This window comes from Mesoplodon densirostris, chromosome 7 (genome assembly GCF_025265405.1).
Source record: "Mesoplodon densirostris isolate mMesDen1 chromosome 7, mMesDen1 primary haplotype, whole genome shotgun sequence".
Lineage (NCBI taxonomy): Eukaryota > Metazoa > Chordata > Mammalia > Artiodactyla > Ziphiidae > Mesoplodon > Mesoplodon densirostris.
In genome coordinates, this window is record NC_082667.1 from 65155211 (window position 1) to 65171183 (window position 15973).

The 15973-nt window shown below is 41.0% G+C and overlaps 2 pseudogenes; both read left to right on the forward strand.

Annotated features, from left to right (window-relative positions):
* The first annotated feature begins 7906 nt into the window (after positions 1 to 7906).
* Positions 7907 to 8373, forward strand: LOC132493909 (large ribosomal subunit protein uL23-like; annotated as a pseudogene).
* Positions 8374 to 9512: 1139 nt separating this feature from the next.
* On the forward strand, positions 9513 to 13825 carry LOC132494192 (small ribosomal subunit protein eS27-like; annotated as a pseudogene).
* The last annotated feature ends 2148 nt before the right edge of the window (positions 13826 to 15973 follow it).

Sequence of the window (15973 nt, forward strand, 5' to 3'; positions counted from 1 at the left end):
ATCCCACATGCTGCGGAGTGGCTGGGCCCGTGAGCCATGGCCGCTGAGCCTGCGCGTCCGGAGCCTGTGCTCCACAATGGGAGAGGCCACAACAGTGAGAGGCCCACATACCGCAAAAAAAAAAAAAAAAAAAAAAAAAAAAAAACTGAAGGTTAAATTTAAAGAAAACACTAATTTAGAGAAAAAAAGGGCAAGTCTAGAGGAACTCATTCTAGAATATGAATCATTATGCCTGTGTGTGTGTGTGTGTGTGTGTAAGGCACAACCAGATCAATTCAGTGCATGCTGGTGGGTCCCAGATGACTCAAAGGAGGCATTTTATTTATTTATTTATTTATTTTTTCCCAGTACGCGGGCCTCTCACTGTTGTGGCCTCTCCCGTTGCGGAGCACAGGCTCCGGACGCGCAGGCTCAGCGGTCATGGCTCACGGGCCCAGCCGCTCCGCGGCATGTGGGATCTTCCTGGACCGGGGCACGAACCCGTGTCCCCTGCATCGGCAGGCGGACTCTCAACCACTGCGCCACCAGGGAAGCCCCTCAAAGGAGGCATTTTAAACCAGAAGAAAAAAGGATAGATTATTTAATAAATGGTACTAGGATAATTGTCTAACCAATTTTTAAAATCAGATATCTATCATATACTATATATAAAATTAATTATCAGATGATATTAAAGCTTTAAATTTAATAATAAGAACTATGAAAGTACAGAAAGATAAAATAGAGAAAACGTTTTTATTATCTTGAGCAAAAAGACCTTTCTTGGGCTTCCCTGGTGGCGCAGTGGTTGAGAGTCTGCCTGCCGATGCAGGGGACACGGGTTCGTGCCCCGGTCTCGGAAGATCCCACATGCCTCGGAGCGGTTAGGCCCGTGAGCCATGGCAGCTGAGCCTGCGCGTCCAGAGCCTGTGCTCCGTGGCGGGAGAGGCCACAACAGTGAGAGGCCCGTGTACCGCAAAAAAAAAAAAAAAGACCTTTCTTAGTATAACCTGTAAGAAAGCCTCTGATTTATCCCTGTGCAAATTTAAAACAGAATTTAGCACCCATCACACACCCAAAGGAAAATCTACTCCACAAAACAATAGTGAATAATGTAGAGATTATTGAATTGTTTGAAGAGAAACAGAGAGACAGTTAATAAATTTTTCTAGACATTTTTGTTCTTCCCTCTTATTGTCAGCACCTCACTTTTTCTCCCCCCTCCTAATCTCTAGAGCAGACACAGTGCTTTTCTGCTTTCAGTCTTGACTCACAGGCCCTGGAGGTCTAGCCTTTGTGCAAGCATAGCAAATATTTATCTAATAAAAGTTGAAAAGCTTTTTTAAGGATCTAAAATTAATATTGGAATAAGGAAGACATTAAAATATATTTTACATAAAGAAATATGGACATAATTTAAGTTTGCAGCTTGCTGAATATTCACAGACTCAAGAGGGGCATCTCCAAGTCAAGAGACAGAACAGTACCAACACCCAGAATACCCAATACTTCCTTCCAAGTCACTATTCACCCTCCCCAAGAAAAACAACTGGAAAAGCCTCCTAAAATATAATGCAAAACCTAAAGCCAATTTGAGTTTTCCCTATCTAGCCATGACAAAGTAATTGGTACCACACCAGCCTTCCCACTGCAAAGAACTAGGAAACTAGGCAAAATATCTGAAACAACTGTTTTTAGATGCTGAACAATAGTCAGTCAAGGACTATGATCCTTGAGAGAAGGGAAACAAATGAGTCTCATGATTGCATGGTCTTCTGCCTAGAGGCACTTTCTGAACCACAGCACAAGAAGGGGTAGCCCAAAGAGGGCACAGTGGTATTACTAGGCCAAAGAGAACAGGATGGGAGTTCAAGGCGACCACTAAGGCTGGAATTTGCAGGGCAGGACACCAGAGAGGAACAAAGAAGAAGCTCCAGATAGCTGCATAGGAATCTCCTTGGGTTTTTGGTTGAAAACCTGCCCAAGCCAGCGTAAGACCACATGAGGTGGAGCAAAGAAAAATGCTCGCAAAATAACAGATACTGGAAAGCTGTGAGCTGTGTGGAGATTCCAGAGCTTACATGGGACTGGAAGACATTAAAGTTCCACTAAACCAGAGTGAAAAAAGCTCGTGACCAAGTTTGGCATTCAGAAAAGACACCAGAAAGGCAAAGCCTTAGTATTAGAGCTAATCTAACCCTAGAGAAAAGGCTGCTTTAGACATAACACTAATACAGATTAAACACAAGATTCAAAGGATTGATTTGATGCACAAGTAAATTAACTGTCTACAGAACAAAATTCAATTATTTTTATTGAGGTAAAATTGATATATAACATTATACAAATTTTAGGTGTACAACATTATAAATTAATATTTGTATACACTGCAAAGTGATCACCACTAGTTACCATCTAGTTACCATCCATTACCACACAGTTGATCCCCTTCACCCATCTCATCCTCTCCCCACTTCCCTTCCTCTCTGCTAACCACCAATATTTTCTCTGTAGCTATGAGTTTGTTTTTGTTTTGTTTGTTCATTTGTTTTTTAGATTCCACACATAAGTTAAATCATATGGTATCTGTCTTTCTCCCCCTGAGTTATTTCACTCAGCATAGTACCCTCAAGGTCCATCCATGTTTCCATGTTGTCGCAAGTGGCAAGATTTCATTCTTTTTATGGCTGTATAGTATTGCACTGTAATCTGTATATCTGTATATCTTTATCCATTCATCCAATCATAGACACTTAAATTGTTTACATATCTTAGCTATTGTAAATAATGCCACAATGAACATAGGGGTGTATTTATCTTTTTAAATTCGTGTTTTTGTATTCTTTAGAGAAATACCAGGAAGTGGAATACTTGGATCTCATGTCAGTTCTTTTTTTAATTTTTTGAGGAACCTCCATACTGCTTTCCATAGCAGCCGCACCACTTTACATCCCCACCAACAGGGCTCCCTTTTCTCCACATACTCTCCGATACTTATTATTTCTTGTCTTTTTGATAGTAGTCATTCTCTGATAATAGTCATTCTCTTTGTGGTTTTGATTTGCATTTCTCTGATAACTAGTGATGTTGAACATCTTTTCATGTGCCTGTTGGCCATCTGTATGTCTTCTTTGGAAAAATGTCTATTCAGATCTTCTGCACATTTTTCAATTGAATTGTTTGTTTTTGTTGTTGTTGAGTTGTGTGAGTTCTTTATATATTTTGGATATTAACTCCATATCAGATATATGATTTGCAAATATCTTCTCCCATTCAGTAGGTTGCATTTTCATTCTGTTGATGATTTCCTTTGCTGTGCCGCAGCTCAATTTTTTTAAAAAGAAAATAAAATCAAGAAGTTTTATAGCATGGGATCCACAATGTTCAGCATGCAATCTAAAATTACTAGGCACTCAAAGATTCAGGAAAAGGTGACCCATAATCAGAAGAAAAATCAGTCAGTAGAGACCCAGAAATGACTTTTTTTTTAAAGCTATTGTGAATATGTTTAAGGATTTAAAGGAAACCATGAACATAATAAGGGGACAAACAAGAAATACCACTAAAGAAATGTAACCTGTAAAGCAGAACAAAACAGAAATTCTGGAACTAAAAATACGATACCTGAAGTGAAAAATTAACTAGATGGGTTTAACATCAAGTTAGACACTACAAAAAAAAGGCCAGTGAACTTAAAGACAGGGCACAATAAATCTTCCAAATTGTAGCACAGAGAGAAAAAGGCAGAGTCCAACGTATTATATGTCTAATTAGAACTTCAGAAAGAAAGAAGAGAAAAATTAGGATATTTGAAGTACTTTTTTTTTTTTTTTTTTTTTTCTTTTTGCGGTATGCGGGCCTCTCACCGCTGTGGCCTCTCCCGCTGCGGAGCACAGGCTCCGGATGTGCAGGCCCAGCGGCCATGGCTCACGGGCCCAGCCGCTCCGCGGCATATGGGATCCTCCCAGACCGGGGCACGAACCCGTATCCCCTGCATCGGCAGGCGGACTCTTAACCACTGCGCCACCAGGGAGGCCCCCACTGCGCCACCAGGGAGGCCCTGAAGTACTTTTTAAAATAATGGTCAATTTTTTTTTACAGATTTGTTGAAAACAATAAGCCCAAAGATCAAAAAGTTAATTGAACCCCGAGCAGGATAAATATAAAGAAAAACACAGACCTGTCATGATGATATTGACAGCCAGAGATGAACAGAAAATCTTTGGAACAGCCAGAGGGGGTTTGGAGAAAAAATACATTTCATTCAGGGGAACAGAAAAAGAATGAATGCAAACTTCTTGTAGAAAAATAATGCAAATAAGAAGAAAATGGAACAACTTCCTTAAAGTGCTTAAAGAAAATAAAATCAAAACTGTGGACTGAGAATTTTAAATCCAGCAGAAATAGCTTCAAATACAAAGGTGAAAGAAGGATATTTCAGTTAAACAAAAACTGAGAGATTTGTCATCAGCAGACTTAAAATACAAGAAATGTTGAAGGAAAATGATGGCAGAAGGAAATGCAGACCTACAGAGGAATGAAGAGTGCCAAAAATAGACGGGTAACTATAAAAGACTTTTTTCTTCATTATATAGTTTTTATGGGATAATTGGTAATCATATATCACTGGTGGGAGTATTAAATTGTACAACCACTTTGGAAAAAGTTTTGGCAGTTTCTTATAAAGCTAAACAAACACCTGTTTTATGACCTAGCAGTGCCACTCTTAAGTATAGTTTAAAATACATGTCCACAAAAAGACTTATACACAAATATTCCTAGCAGTTTTAGTTACGATAGCTAAAAACTGGAAACAGGTAGTGTGAAGACATTGTCCCTGAAATGGGGTGGGCTAGTGTAGGGTGTCAGAGCCTGGACAAAATGAGGAGACTCGGTCAGCATAGTGGTTTAAAACCCAAGCAGAGTGGGGAGGGTGTCCTTATAGAGAAGCAGCCCAGTGTGGACTTTCAGAGCCCAAGCCAGGTGTGTCAGAGGTCCCAAGACCACCCCCAAGTTCAATGATTAACTAGCAGGACTTAGCACACAGTCATACTCATGGCTATGATATATCACAGCAAAATGATGCAAACCAAAATCAGCAAAGAGAAAGGCATATGGGGCAAAGTTCAAAGGAAACCACGCACAAACTTCTAAGAGTTCTCTCTCAGTGGAATCACAGGGAACATGCTTAGTTCCTCCAACAACAAACTGTGACAACATGTGTGAAATGTTATCTATCAGGAAGCTCGTAAGATTCAGAACCCAAGGTTTTTATCAAAAGTTGGTCACAAAGGTACTCCATGCCTGTATATACAAAAATTCCAGATTCCCACAAGGAAAGCAAGTTGTTCAGGATAAACCACATTATTTATACAAAGAGTTTGGGCACAGTGAACCATTCTTATCAGTATGGGGAAGGTGGGAACCCTCCTGAATTCCAGGGTACTAGGTGCCAGCCAAGGACCAAACTTGTACACAATCCCTTCTAGCAATAGCAGTCTCAGGCCTTCTAGATTAACTCTTCTGCACATCAGGTGACAGGGTATCCTTGAGGAGGGGCGGCTCAAAGCAGGTTTTCAAAGCCAAAGAAGGTTGAGGAGAGTGTCCACACAGGGGGCAGTGATGGTACTAGCCTGGTACTGGGAGTCAAAGTCAAAACTGGGTGAAAAATGCATCTATATAGGGCAACCTGGTTCAAGGTGTTGGAGTCAAATGGGATAAGGTGAGCATCTACACAGGAGAGAGAAGGGTGCAGCAATAAGAGATTGGTTACAAACTGGTAGATTGATAAAAAATAAGTAACAATATTAGGATAATAGTGGCCTGGATTTTCTTACCATCATTAGAGTTAAAAACATGTGAAGGGAGAAAAGTAGACTGAAACTTGTGATGTTGGGGGTATTGAAATTGGAGGTATCAGTCTGAAATCATGGTTTTCAATAGATAGATAGATGGAAGTAGGAATGAATATAAATGTAAATGAGTGTGTCTACCAAAAGGGCCTGGAGCAGTGACACCTCAAGGACAGTGAATATACTTAGTGTTAAGATCTTGGTTCTAAGTAATATTTTTCACCTCTTGGAGAAATGGCTAATTACAGGGTTAATTACAGGCATGGAAAAATACAAGATGAGTCTGGAGCATCTTGTACAAGAAACAAGGACGTGCTCAAAGAATGATAGGGACATATCAAAAGGACAAGAGCCAGCTTGAAGAGGCTCCAGTGGCCAAATTGGGTATAACTTGAGTTGCAAAATAAATAATGATATATATTTTTAAATATTTATCCATTTATTTATTTTGGTTGCACTGGGTCTTAGTTGCGGCAGGTGGTCTCCTTAGTTGAGGCACTCAGGCTCTTTAGTGTGGCATGCGAACTCTTAGTTGTGGTATGCATGTGGGATCTAGTTCCCTGACCAGGGATGGAACCCGGGCCCCTTGCATTGGGAGTGTGGAGTCTAAACCACTGTGCCACCAGGGCGGTCCCAAAACAAATAATGATATTAACAGACTATAACTCATTGGATAAAATATGAAATCATGAATTTATGTTGATAAAAAATCAATGAATAAATTTAAAGTTTGATGAAAATTGAATATTTACATAGTTTTGAAATATCTATCATAAAAATATTGATTAATTACAAAATGAAAAAGAGTAACTTTATATCCCACTCAAATGATTCAAGAAAAAAATTCTTTGTACTACTGGCAACAATTCTGAAAGAAATAAATACACAAGTCACAGTTATAGTCGGACATTTTTACCACTTATCTCTCAGTAATTAACAGAACAAGTAGTTGTTCTGTATTCTGATTGTGATATTGGTTATGCACATCTATATATTTGCTAATCTTCATAGAACAGTACTGTATGATAATTTTTATTTTTTAATTAATTTTATTGGAATATAGTTGCTTTACAATGTTGTGTATGATAATTTTTAAATAAAATAGTAAATAATAATAATATCTACATATATAGTTGGTGAGGAAAAATCTTAAATTTTCTATGGCTGGACAATCAAACTAAGACAGAAAGGAAAAAAAAAAATGACATGACCCCTTTATGGTAGGCCTTTCCCAATGTGCACTGTGCATCTACATTATACATTACCCAGACCTTCTCAAAGCAGGAGGATGAAATCAAACTTTGAGAAAAAGCTGGTCCCTTTCTTCAGATGCCAGCATTGTAATTCTATGATTAATATTTCTTTTTCATCTCACACAAAGGGTCACATTGACCAAGGGCTTGTTCTGTATGTGCATAACTGACTAAAAACAAAAAACAAAAAAACTGATGAACTGTGTGCACAATGCTAACATTTCAATATGATACATTAATTCTTTGTCTCAAAAATGTATAAAACTGCATCTCTAACTCCTGGTTAATGGAGCAGTTCTTAGAGTTTCTGAGAATCTGTTTCCCGGGTTATAATCCTCAGTTTGTCTTGAATAATATTCTCTTTTCTTTCTTCTTAGCTTGATTGTTATTTGATTTTTCATTGACATAGTAGAGAGAGTGGCAAAGTAAATCAATAAAGTAACTTTACACCTTAAGGAACTTGAAAAAGGAGCAAACTAAAACAATAGCTAGCAGTAGGAAGGGAGTAATAAAGAACAGAATGGAGACAAATACAATATAGAATGGAAAAACAATAGAGAAAATCAATAAAACCAAGAGCTTTTTCTTAAAAAAATTGACAAATATTTAGCTAGATTGACTAAGATACAAAGCAAGAAAAATTAAAGTATTAAAATCAGAAAATAAATTGTTACCAAAGTTCATGTGCCCGCTGCACAGTGAGGCCAAATAAACTGAAACATCGGAGTTTGAAGCAGAGAAAGGTTTATTGAAGTAGGATATTTCTACAGATTTTACAGAAATGAAAAGGATTATAAGAGAATACTGTGGCTTTTCACAAAGATGGTGCTGAAAGCGAAGAAGGAAGCCCCTGCCCCTCCCAAAGCTGAAGCCAAAGCAAAGGATTTGAAGGCCAAGACCACAGTGCTGAAAAGCATCCACAGCCACGCAAAAAAGATCCGGACATCACTCACCTTCCAACCGCCCAAAACACTGTGGCTCAGAAGGCAGCCCAAATGTCCTCAGAAGAGTGCCCCTAGGAGAAACAAACTTGACCACTATGGCATCATCAAGTTCCCCCTCACCACCAAGTTAGCCATGAAGAAAATAGAAGACAACAACATACTGGTGTTCATTGTGGATATCAAGGCCAACAAGCACCAAATCAGACAGGCTGTGAAGAAGCTCTATGACATTGATGTGGCCAAGGTGAACACCCTGATAAGGCCTGATGGAGAGAAGAAGCGTATGTTCAACTGGCTCCTGATTACGATGCTTTGGAAGTTGCCAACAAAATTGGGATTATCTAAACTGAGTCCAGTTGGTAATTTTAAATATAAAAGTTTTCACTAAAAAAAAAGAGGATACTGTGATGAACAGTTGGCTTCAGGGAGAGGAACTGGGTGGCAGGGAAACAGTGAGATTTTACTTTTGGAATTTTGTCCCAAATGAATGAATAATATATTTAACCAATAACAGCAATAAACATATGAGCACAAGAATAGATAAAAATGAAAATAATTTATTAAAGTATAAATTATTTTTACTGTATTTTCTAAAGTTTTTGCAACAGGCTTGTGTTACCTTCATGATTGGAATAAAAACAAAGAAGATATTTTAAATGTTCGTAATGTTAGTATGCATACAATTTTTTTTTTTTTTTTTTTTTTTTTGCTGTACGCGGGCCTCTCACTGCTGTGGCCTCTCCCGTTGCGGAGCACAGGCTCCAGACACACAGGCTCCGCGGCCATGGCTCGCGGGCCCAGCCACTCCGCGGCATGTGGGATCCTCCGGGATCGGGGCACGAACCCGTGTCCCCTGCATCGGCAGGCGGACTCTCAACCACTGCGCCACCAGGGAGGCCCTATGCATACAATTTTTATTGTTTCTTTAATATCATATCAAGTCTTACCTCTTCTTTGACTAGAGGAATTTAGTGAAAACAGCATCTTCTCCTTGGCTATGAGCAGGAACTGGAACCCCTAAGTTTTGCACTTCCAGGTGAGGAGACCTCACCCTGAACTAGGAATGGAAACAGTTTAGAAACAGAAAAAGAAGAGTAGTTTCTCAGGGAGCCAAAGAAATAAGATGTTGTCCTAGAAATAGGTTGGAATGTGGTGGCTGGACTCAGGCATTTAGAACTAATTTTTAAGTCCCAGTGTTCAGGCAGCTGTCAGACAAGGCAGGCCAGAAGCCAATGGAAACCAGCTGGTAAAGCTGGAAAGAAGCAGGCTATGTATGTGGGGTAGGCAGGGTCGGCACCTTCACATACTGGCACAGCAGTGAGTTCTGTCCCCAAACTGAGTGGGAAAAGGGCTGGGCTCCAGTCAAGAACAACCAGCCAGGTCAAACTCTCTGGATTGACATCACACTTGTGCCAAAAGAATGCAGGCATCTCAAACTGCCTTTTCATTTGTGCTGGATGGAGAGAGTGTTGGCAAGAGTCCGAATGGTTCAAGGCTTTGAGGCTTGGCCCTCTGGCCCGTTTCTCTCAGTCCTGCTATTTGCCCAGGCCAGTAAAGAATCCTGGTCTCTAAAGAGTCAAGATTATCTGAACAAGTCAGAATAGAATAACTTTAAAAAATGAACATTTTTATTTTTAAAAATTATTTTTTCCATGGGCCATGTCATCACTTATTATATTATAATAGCACATTTGTATAGGTTTTTTGTTTTGTATTACTCCCCAATTGGAATGTAAGCTTCTTGAGGACAGGGGACTTTTTCTGCTTCATTCACTGCTGTCTTCTCAAAGCTCAGAAGGGTGCCTGGCACAAACAGTTGCTCAGAAGATTTTAGTTGAGTTACAACAAATAATCACTGCCAAAAAAATGTTACAAAAAGTTCAAATAGTAAAGTTCAAAATGTAAAATCTGAGTCTTTGTCCATATCTCCATCTAATTCTACTCTCCCAAGATAACCATTATAACATTTTTGTGTATACAATATTAATCCTAGAACAATCTGTCTTTTTACTTCTGTTTATCTTAAGCAGATCACAATGCCTGGCATAGAATAAAGTACTTGATACAGCTACTTGAAAATTCATTGAATGAGTTGTAAGCAGTCTTGGAGTTGGGGTGGAGTGGCTAAAAAAAGAGTTGGCTGCTATAGGCTATTTCTCTGAACAAGTTAGGGTGAGTTCCTTGAGTCAAGCATCTGTATATCACACATATCGAGGAGAGTGCCTGAACAGGACCAATTATTTATTAAGCACTTAGTCTATGACCCAACCATATAATGAGGAGAAAGGTTTGATTCTCCAGCCTGCTGCACTACTTCTGGCTTTCTTTTTTTTTTTTTGCGGTATGCGGGCCTCTCACTGTTGTGGCCTCTCCCGTTGCGGAGCACAGGCTCCGGACGCGCAGGCTCAGCGGCCATGGCTCACGGGCCCAGCCGCTCCGCGGCATATGGGATCCTCCCAGACCGGGGCACGAACCCGTATCCCCTGCATCGGCAGGCGGACTCTCAACCACTTGCGCCACCAGGGAGGCCCTGGCTTTCTTGAATAAGACTCCTTGCCCTGTTAAACTGGCTCAGTGCCATTCTACCTGAGCATGCTGGCCCCAGGGCAGAACTCCCCTCCCAAAGGGCTCTCCATGCCTTTTGGCTGCTGGCAAGACAGAATGAGAAGACTCTCCCATAGGCCAACAGACAGAGACACCCACGCTCATGCCCAGCATGTCTGCATGGAATGTTGCCCAGTTAGAACCTCTGAGAGACAGACATCTGTCAGCATCTCTTTGTGAGGGTGTCTCAGGGGATTTGTCTGAGTGCCAGCTTCTCTATAGAAAACGCAGTCAAAGCCGGAAAAAGCCAGCCATTCAGTCACACTGAAAATACAATATTGAAGCATTAAGCTGGAATGTGACGATTTACAGCTGTCACACCACACTCTCTAAGCGAAATCACATTTTGTGCCAGACTTCCAAAGACATAATCACATGAAAACTATTTTTATTGCCTTGATGCATAGTTAAAAATAGTTTACCACAAATGTAAGAAAATCTACTATGGGATCTCCGTTGAGAAGCATAAGTACAGGGAGCAAAGTGGCTGTTTTCTATTTTACTTCAGGAAACATTTAGTTATAAATAGAGTGATGCACTAAGCATAAAAGAGTGACTTAGGTTGGATTCTTTGCTAGTCAGTAACTTTATTGAATGAACAAAACTAAATCAACAAAACTAAATTTCCTCGAATCCACCTTAATGATAGAAAAATCTTAGTAGGCCTTTCAGGTTCCAATTCATCTTTGTTTTCTTCTTGACTTCTGCTTATTTCCTTACCAGATCTTTCACCGTCCAGAAGTTAAGTAAAATATTCCAATCTCTTACTGTACTTACTGCTGGGTTCTTATCAGTGTGTGTGTGGTGGGGAGCTGGGGCAGGGGCGGGGAGTTCGTTGGAGAGACAGCCTTCATTCTCAGTACCCAAAACATTAAAAGTTGCCACACATTTCCTCAGGCCTCTGCACCGGCTGGTTCCTTGGTTTGAGAGGCTCTTTTCCAAATCTTTGAGCAGCTGCCTCCTCATCATTCAGGTTTCAGTCAAATGTCAGTCCTTCCTGACTATCCTATTTAATATTGCCCTCCTCCCATGACTCTGTCTCATGACATGTAGTCTTATTTTCCTCACACTACAGCATCTGAAATTTTACTTACTGGATTATTGTCTGTCTCCCTAGATAAGACCTAAGCACCATGAAAGCAAATACCCTGTCTGCCTTGGTTACCACAGTACTACAGCACCTTGAATAGTTCCTGGTGTACAACAGGCTTTTTGTACATATTTATAATTGAATAGGTGGTGGCTGATAGATGGTAGTGATTAAGTGTAAAATTTCGGAGGAGTGATTTGTTTAAGGATTTAAAAAGAGAATTTTAAATTTCCAGCCAGTTACTGTCTTGCCAAAAAGAAAGAAAAATGAATTGGGATTATCACATCCATTGTCAACTTCTAATTATGCCCTTAGCACTGGTTTCTGTACCAGGTGTGAGTGTATCACACACAGTGCATTTTACCACTTGGATCAGAGATCAAAGGAAATCAAAAGTCATTAGCAAATCTTAGATTAACCATAACACATATTTTCCTCAATAGCTCTTGGAAGAGTCACCCTAAAACATGCTATTATTCAATGGAATATGTAAATTAGTAATGAAAAAGTTTGTTCAATTAAGGTGAAGAGATACACACAAATAGCGAAGACACATTTTAAAAGGATAGAAAAAATCCCCGTTGAACTTAACAACAATAAGGTCGCTCTTTTCTTTAGTTCTCTGTAGTGAAAAAAACTGTAAGGATGGCAAAAATTGACATTTTATGGCTCTTGTGAATTGACACAAAGTAAAGGCATATATTTGCATCAGAAAAAAATTAACATTAGGGCTTCCCTGGTGGCGCAGTGGTTGGGAGTCCGCCTGCCGATGCAGGGGACACGGGTTCATGCCCCGGTCTGGGAGGATCCCGCATGCCGCGGAGCGGCTGGGCCTGTGAGCCATGGCTGCTGGGCCTGCGCGTCCGGAGCCTGTGCTCCGCAACGGGAGAGGCCACAACAGTGAGAGGCCCGCATACCGCAAAAAAAAAAAAAAAAAAAAAAAAAAAAAAAATTAACATTAGCAATCAGAGCTATCTCCTAAATGTCCAAAATATGACTTTGTTTATATTGCCTCTCTGAAATCTTAACTAGATTTTTTTTTTTTTTTTTTTTTTGGCTATAGACATTAGGTAAGAAACAGGGCCCTCAAAATAATGGCAATTGATTTAATTCCTCTTACCTTCACTATCCTCGTCTGTAAAATGGAGCTAATAATCCTTATCACATAGAATGGATAATGTATACTAAGTGCCTAGCTTTAGTAGATATCCAATAAATATTATTTTGGGTTGTTGCTCTTTTTTTTAAAATAAATTTATTTTATTTATTTATTTATAATTTTTGGCTGCGTTGGGTCTTAGTTGCTGCGCACGGGCCCTCTCCAAGCTGCGGCGAGCTGGGGCCACTCTTCGTTGCAGTGCGCGGGCTTCTCATTGTGGTGGCTTCTCTTGTTGTGGAGCACGGGCTCTAGGCACACGGGCTTCTGTAGTTGTGGCTAGTGGGCTTCAGTAGTTGTGGCTAGTGGGCTTCAGTAGTTGTGGCTCGTGGGCTCTAGAGCGCAGGCTCAGTAGTTGTGGTGCATGGGCTTAGTTGCTCCGTGGCATGTGGGATCTTCTCGGACCAGGGATCGAACCTGTGTCCCCTGCATTGGCAGGCAGATTCTTAACCACTGCGCCACCAGAGAAGCCCCTTGCTTTTTTTTTTTTTTTTTTTTTTTTGCGGTACGCGGGCCTCTCACTGTTGTGGCCTTTCCCGTTGTGGAGCACAGGCTCCGGACCCGCAGGCCCAGTGGCCATGGCTCACGGGCCCAGCCACCCCGCGGCATGTGGGATCTTCCCGGACCAGGGCATGAACCCGTGTCCCTTGCATCAGCAGGCGGACTCTCAACCACTGCGCCACCAGGGAAGCCCGAGAACGTGCCTCTTGCAAAGGATCTCCTTCATCCCTCTCCAGAAGAGGAAACACAAGAAGAAGTGCCTGGTGCAGAGCCCCAGTTCCTATTTCATGGATGTGAAATGCCCACGATGCTATAAAATCACCACCGTCTTTAGCCATGCACAAACAGTAGTTTTGTGTGTTGGCTGCTCTACTGTCCTCTGCCAGCTTACAGGAGGAAAAGCAAGGCTTACAGAAGGATACTCCTTCAGACAGAGGCAGCACTAAAAGCCCCTGGAATCAAGATGAATGGGAAACCATCCCAATAAACACATTTTGGATTAAAAAAAAAAAAGAATGAAGTTTAAAAATATTTCACTGGAAATATTCCTTGACACATTGAAAAATATTTCAATACTTCAATACCCCTAGACAACGTATAGTGAAAAACAGTAGTCTTCTGCCTCACTCCTCTTCATAGCCCAAAGACAACCATTTTCCACTTTTCATGTTGCTTCAGGTATTTACCTCCATATATTAAAAAAAAAAAAGTGTTTATGCTGTTATTTCCTGATGTAGCTGTGTTAAACACGCTCTATTGCCTCCCTGTTGTGGTAGATGAGGATGTAGCTCTCTTACAAATACACCGCACACCCAACTCCACTACTTCCCCATTGTCCCAGAGTAGTTAAATCACAATTTTAACTTACGTTAATAATCAATGTTTACATTATGATCAATACGTATAATTTTCAGTCAAAAAGTGAACTATGACTCCTCTCTTGTAAAACTGTAGTGAATAAGAAAGCCCATTTTACTTCATCTGTACCAATGCAATGACTTTAAAAAAAAGTTGCCTTTTCTTTTTTAAAAATATTTTATTTATTGATTGATTGATTTTATTTTTTATTTTTGGCTGCATCTGTTCTTAGTTGTGGCATGTGGGATCTTTGTTGCAGCATGTGGGATCTTTCATTGCAGCATGTGGGCTTCTCTCTAGTTGTGGTGCACAGGCTTTTCTCTAGTTGTGGCCTGCAGGTTTTCTCTCTCTAGTTGTGGTGTGCGGGCTCCAGAGCTCGTGGGCTCTGTAGTTTGTGGCATGCAGTCTCTCTACTTGAGGCAGGCGGGCCCAGTAGTTGTGGCACCTGGGCTAATTTGCCCCGTGGCATGTGGGAATCTTAGTTTCCCGAGCAGGGATCGAACCCACGTCCCCTGCATTGGAAGGCAGATTTTTTTACTCCTGGACCACCAGGGAAGTCCCCTGTTTCCTTTTCTGATACTAAAAGTAAAACATGTTCATGATGGAAATTTTAATTCAGAAACATCAAAAGAAAGAACTTAAGATCAACTGTAATCGCAGTCCCTGTGTAAACTGCTCCTCTTGCCACCTCTTTGCTCTCTTGTCTTCTCTCTAAGTACCCAATCAATGCTACCTGGGCTATCTGCAAAGTGTCACGGAGGTGTCCTAGAACGCCGAGGTCCCTTGGAGCATCCACTCTCTCTGCTACTGCCATCTCCAGTCTGTCTCTGCCAACTTGCAGATCTGTGCTGCCGTTCTCTCTCTGGTCAGTAGGCAAATGCCTGTCCCTTTCTCATGCAAAGCTCTTTTCATTGGGGATCTCACAGCTGAGTTCCTAACAATTCAGTTCTTTCAGCAAGCCATCCAGAAGGGTACCTGGGCTCCTGGTGAGTCGGCTGTTTCCGTTTTAGTACACAGCCTTCTCCTTCCTAGGACTGAGTGGGGAGCAGGTTCAAATACAGCTTTATAAAATCTTCATAAACACCCTTCTCTAACATTCAGGCCCTGTGGCTGATTCTACCCTCTATGGGAACTCCTTCCTCAGTAGGGGATTTTTCCCTTAAGGAATCCATTATTACTTCCCACAGCCTGTGTTTCATCAGGTGATGTTCATTTTAAAACTCAAATTTTACGTACTTCTTCTGGACCCAAGAAAATCAAGGGAAGGGACTAGGTGTTTCAAGCATTCTGTCACAACAGTGCAGAGCCCAGCGTCAATGCAGAGCCCAACTTGACGTCCGGGTTCTACACCAACCAGGACACTGATATATATATTATCTATCACAGTGCTGGCAAACTCCACCGAGCCACTGTCCTTACCACACACACCCCCATATGTTACTTCCTCCGTGAAACCTTTTCTCATCCCCCTCTATTCACTCAGTTGCTTCCTTTCTTGTTCGCACTTAGATGAGAGCATTTATTACATAGTATACACCCCCTCTCAGCTCTGAGAGGGCTGGAATCTATGAGCCACAATGTAGGATGAAGAGAAAGCATAAATATTTATAGGAGGGATGAGGGTTTGGGTGAGCCAGGCTACACTTAAGTGCTTAAATACCCGGAAAGGGACTTTCTACGCAAACCAAAAAACAACAGGGAGGTGTTCCATTTTCTTATAGCAGGGCAATCTGCTT